Source organism: Lepisosteus oculatus, chromosome 8 (assembly GCF_040954835.1).
Source record: "Lepisosteus oculatus isolate fLepOcu1 chromosome 8, fLepOcu1.hap2, whole genome shotgun sequence".
NCBI classification, from domain to species: Eukaryota; Metazoa; Chordata; class Actinopteri; order Semionotiformes; family Lepisosteidae; genus Lepisosteus; species Lepisosteus oculatus.
The window spans coordinates 50,425,942-50,431,975 of record NC_090703.1 but is presented as its reverse complement, the minus strand read 5'-3'; positions in this window follow the sequence as shown (position 1 = coordinate 50,431,975).

Sequence of the window (6,034 nt, the reverse complement as noted above, 5' to 3'; positions counted from 1 at the left end):
CGCATACGGGAAAAGAAAATACAGCGCAGAAAGCATCTTGAAAAGAGCCATGGTCACAGCAGATTACCTGGAGGCTGTAGCAGGCCTGGAGTTCCCTGAGAGCAGGGGCCGCGTGTGGGGTGGGGAACTGCAGAGTGACCGCTAGGATGCCACTGCTCGGGACGAGGAGGGGCTCAACCCGCTATAGACAGACAGTGGGATCTCACCGTCTTCACAGTTCCAGACTGAGACTGAAATTTTGTTTGCCTTAAAGGGTTATATTGTTATCCATCTTATAGTTTTTTTGGGCAACAGATAATTGACATCATACAGTATTTGGTGCACATCAAAAAAAAATAAACGGTCACGCTCACTTTTTAAAAGTACACACAGTGACACTCATCATGTGGAATTACACAAATTTTGGAAAATCAACTGAAAGTTGAAACAAAAGTCATTCCTGACAATCAGATTTGGTAAAAAAAAATGAAAGAAGCTCTGTATCAATACTGTTCCACAACTGGCCTGGTGTGGAAATGCAGTAGTCTCTGAGGCTAGCGACAGTTAAAAATGGTGCAGCTTGAGACCTTTGTTTTCACTTAACATCGAGACACACATCCTCCGCGAAAAATAATAGCCTCCATCCCAGAGGGAGTGTGCTGAGCGCTACTGCACTGAACTTTCCAAAAAACAAAGCCTGACTCAGAGCACGGTTAATTTCTCCTTGTTCTCTGGCGCTCATGCTCGGAGCTGAGATCTCGAGATCTGATACGAAGCCGCGTCTGTCAGCGTCAGGCAGAGGAGAGGTGCTGGAGCCGTCAGTACAGAGGTGTTTGTCAGGGGCTTATCTCCTCTGCTCCTGCCCGCCTGCAGGCTCGTCCTCCCCCTGGCTCAGGGTTCTGCCCGTGTCTGACAGCCCCGCTGAGAGGCCGAGACGCAGGCCTGCTCTCTGCTGTGTGGGGATCTCTGCCACAGTGCTAGTGCCCGGGGGCAGTCTCAAGTGAGGAGGGGGTACAAGCAGAATCAACTGCCCTGCTCTGCCATGACGGGTGTCTAAAACCAGAAAGGATCCAACCAAGAGGAGGCCATTGGCTCCGGTGTCAACGATCAACTGGGACAGCAGAGCCTTCTGTCAGCTCCAGCCCTGTCCTGTCACGTCACACCCTGAGGTTTCCTCTCTGTGTGGTGGAAATCGTTTATGTGACACTAACGGGATCGTCACAGCTTTGTCACTGCGATGTCACCTCCTTTTTCCATCTTTCTGCGATTCACTGTACTACTCTGTTCTCTCCTTCTCTAGGTGATCAGTTGTACTGGTCTGTTCAATCCTTCCCATTGAGCTGGATCTCTGTGAAACCTGACCACGGATATTATCCACCAGTATTTCTGAAATGTTCTGTTACCATGATTAAAACAGACTTTTATTTGGCTTTGCTGTAGTTTCCTATAGTATCAGTTTGTATGATCAGTATCATGTGCCTTACCATGATTTTATCGTCATGTTAATCGGTTGTTCTACTTTTAACATGGTACACCATGGTATAAGGTTCCTCACCCTCTCCCACTATCTCACTTTGTCCTGCTTATCCTGCATCCTGGGTAGCTGGTCTTCATGAATGGCCACCTGCTCCTTCAATGCCAGACAATCTGATTTAAGAGCATCAGTTTCCTGTAGGGGGCACCAGAGAGCAAAGTCAGTCTGACGTAGCTGCCACACACTCTCACTACCCAGCCCAATACTACAAAAAATAATGCTCTATAGCAAAAGTGACACATTCCCTTCTGTCCACAAGGACTGTATCTGTAAAATTGTTATTGGAGAAACTCTAGACACTAAGCTCTGAAACAGATCCCAAAAGACAATTGTTTTATCAAATACGTTCAGTGCAGTTCATAGCCACAGCGGCAGGCATGGTGTGGGCCTGCCTCTCCTGAGCCTCAGTGTCTCCCTACCCCACGCCCACAAGGGAGCCATCCATACCCCCATCAACTACAAGACCAGAAAACCCCTAAGACAATAGTGCAGTCCTCACGATCCACAGCTGACGAGATGACTGGAATAACAGCTGGATACATTTGCCTAATAATACAATAGCTAATATGGTCTGTTTTAAGCTGTACCAGTGCCACACCTCTCTCCTGCAGGGGGCAGTTTAGATTTTAACCCCCAAACCCATAGGCAAGCAGGAGAAGAGCAGGGCTGAAGACCAGCGACTGTTCTCCAGTTTCACTGCCTCCTCCTGTCCCCACCGGAAGAATTTAATCTGCGGGTTCCCGTTTGACTTTTGTGTTAGTCAAGCATGGTGCACAATTGGAGATCCCCCCCACTCCTTACAGAGGAAGAAAAAAAGCTTGAACATCAGAACACAGACACTCTGCAGCAGCTCCTCAGTTTCTAGTCATTAAGCACGTGTGCTATGCCATGCTTGTGTTTGACACAATGGTTTTTAAAGTCCTGGGTTTGATTTCTTTGTGGCTGAAGGCCCAGAGTCTGCAGCAGTCCTTAAGCCCTCCCAGAAACAAACAGCTGTGTTGATGCAATGCCCACATTAGCTCAGAGGGAGATGGGACTTGGGAGAGCTTACTGCACTGAGATGACAGTGTTGGAGTTCTTAGCCAACAGTGACATCTAGTGAAGAAATAGAGTAAATACAGTTTCCCTTTTAATTTTCCTCGAGTATAGGCAGAACAAATATCAAATGAAAAAAAAATTCTCTCTCTCTGGCAATTATCTGCAGATTTCTCACAGCTGACACATCTGGGTGTCATGCATCGTTCACGAATGAGCAAAGCAAGTGACATAAATAACAGAACAGAGGAGACAGGCTGCCCATTTGAAGAAATATTATTTTGGTTTCTGAGCAGTCACTGCCTTCCTTGACATTCAAACAAACAAACAGAATTCCAGCTTTAAAAAATAAAATCTTTTTTTTTACCTGCTGGAATAAACCCTTCCCTTTATTAAAGGTCATAAACAGATTAACTCAAAATAGAACACGTCTTAATGAAATGGTAATTTAAATAATTCAGATATTTCATTTCGGCCTGTAAATAGTTCTAACATCTCAAGTTAATCAATTTATTTTTACTTGCTTTATAATTATTTTCCAAAACAGCAGGACTGTCAAATCAGATCCACTTTTGCGGCTGTGCAGCATGCCCCCGAGTGCACACTAGAGCAGTGCGCTAGAGAAGGTCAGTGCATCTGAACTGCGGAGCCGAGAGAGGGATGTCAGCGGGCGCAGACATCGTGTTACTGTGGACATCTCCTCCTTCTCCTGCCGATCCGGCAGGATCCGGAGCACGGTCCCGCGCCACCTGGCCAAACTTCACTCGCAGGAATTCCAGCTCCACCTGCCTCTCTCCGGCATCGCTCCGGCTCTGCTCCTGTGAAAACCAGGAGGTGCAGGTCACCGGGAGGCCACGGAGCGCAAGACTCAAGGCGTGCTGACAGGTGTCATTCATTTCTTATAAACATCCCGTTTTTTTTTTGGTTAGGAATCTGTGCCGTCTCTAGGAAAAAGGCAGCTGGCATCACCCTTCACTAATCGTGGTCAATCAACAGGGTACCTGTGAGAGAGAGACGGGAGGCTTGGGGGGATACAGCTGCCCCCCCAGGCCACAGACAGCCCTGTCATTTTCTCCAACAGAGCTCCTACAGCAGGCATGTCAATATCACAGCATGGCGTGCAGCTGACATGTAGAATAATGTGCATTTTTCCCATCTAGATTCTGATTCCCTGCATATTCCTAATGTAAGTCCACTTTATAAAGCAACAATTTTTAAGTTTTCCAAAAAGTCCACAAAATAGAGTCGATATTTTTCTCTCTATACAAGCAATATTGGCATTACAATTTAAAAAAAAAGTCCAAAATCATTCCTAACCAGGGCTGGAAATGCACTAGTTTCATTTTCCCTTGTTAGAAATTGCTGACCAGTGTTGATGACCATCTAGAGAAACAGTGTCCACCTTCTGCTAAATGACAGGGCCTCATCTACTAAATGAATACTCAATCTTTTCATCCTGTGTTCTATAGACTGCAGTCGAAAATGAACTTCAGACCTAAAAGATCGGGCTGTTTATCCTGACAGTCTTCGTTACACTTGGACTCACTTCATGTGTGAATAAAGTCAAAAATGAAAAAACTACATATACAGATATACTGTATATATATTCCCACATATTTAGTCATATTTATAATATTTTGAGTCAAACTGAACTGCAAATGCAAGCAAATCAAATGCAAACAAATCAAACTAAATTTAAATCAATAAAATGTTTTTTTTAAATCTCCTTTTTTGTTTACAATTTCCCTTTGATCAGTTTGAAAAAAAACTTCAGAAGAAAGCTAATTTATCAACAGATTCATAAAGGTCCTGTTTCCAGTCGTTTTCATCTCCCAGGCATCACAGTCTGCAAATGTGTGGGCCATCAACATCTCGTGATATTAAGAAATTAAAACAGGTTATGTTTTATTAAATAAACCGGCACACCAGTCAGGCCCCTGCACCCCCAGACAGACACACCAGTCAGGCCCCTGCACCCCCAGATAGACACACCAGTCAGGCCCTGCGCCCCCAGACAGACACACCAGTCAGGCCCTGCGCCCCGGGACAGACACACCAGTCAGGCCCTGCGCCCCCAGACAGACACACCAGTCAGGCCCTGCGCCCCAAGACAGACACACCAGTCAGGCCCTGCGCCCCGGGACAGACACACCAGTCAAAGAACGGTTCTGTCTAAGAGAGAACTGGCGCTGGCGCCCATCCGCGGTCCTGCCTGTACCCCAGTGCGCCGCGGGGGCTCACCGTGTCCCTCAGAGGCCCGGTCTCCTCTGGCAGCCGGGATCAGGCTGCAGCCCTGCTGGCAGAAGAGACGGCCACAGGCTGGACACAGCGACACGCCTCCCTTCTGTCACAGGGAGAGAGCGATCCCATCAGGGGGAGACGGGGAAGGACTGGAACCCTCGTTTTCGGCTGTCTTTACCGGCCTGCCGAGCTCCTCGCGACGCTGCAGGTGCTGAGCCCTGCCGGAGAATTTATCACGTCTCTGTGAAAGCGCGTCACGTGTGACTGGAATGACGCCCCCTCTCTCGGAGACCTTCAGAGAAGCAGGACCCTACTGCTCTGCACATATTTATTTCTGCCACATTCAGCCTAGCAGTTGCTACGTGCAGAGAAGAAAGCCTCTTTTGTTTTTCAAGAGAGACAAAGCCTTTTTCCCCCCTGCAAAGTCAGGTCCCATATTTGCTGATAACAATCTGCATCTCTCCAGTGAAAAAACAACCCCAAAACTGAATGAATAATCCTGCCTATTTTCCTTTTACCAGCATTTGAAACAGCACATGAAACCTACACACAAACGTCCAGCCATCACAGACAGCAGGAGCAGAGCTCGGCCAGCGGGGGGCGCAGGGGCGGGCCGGACCAGTCTCACCTGCCCGAGGCACCCAGCTGTCCCCCACCCCCAGGGTCCCACAGCTGCCCCTCCAACAAGTGGCGGTGGGATGACTCCCTCGGCAGGGCTGTCTGTGCAGGACTGGGGGTCATATAGAGGGCAGGGAGCAGGGAGCAGGGAGCGCAATGTCACACCAGGGATAAGGACTGCTCAGGGCCTCCTGACTCAATTCACTGTAGGTGCGTGGTCAGCAGCCAGGGATGTAGCAGGGTCAGGATACGCAGGGGAGACAGCCCACAGAACCAACTGAGCTTAGAGTAGATTTTCACAGGCAGAATTTGCAGAGCAGCGGGTCAGTATATATCTTTGAAGTTATAGAGGGTTGCTAGAGACCTTTTATTGGTAGGTAGGCACCATGAAACAGCCAAAAATAAGCAACAGCCTTTCATGTGTGAATAAAGTCAAAAATGAAAAACCTACATATACAGATATGCTGTTTATATATTCCCACATATTTAGTCATATTTATAATATTGAGTCAAACTGAACTGCAAATGCAAGCAAATCAAATGCAAACAAATCAAACTAAATTTAAATCAATAAAATGTTTTTTTTTAAAACATTTACAGCAATTATGTTTTCTTCACGTTTCCATT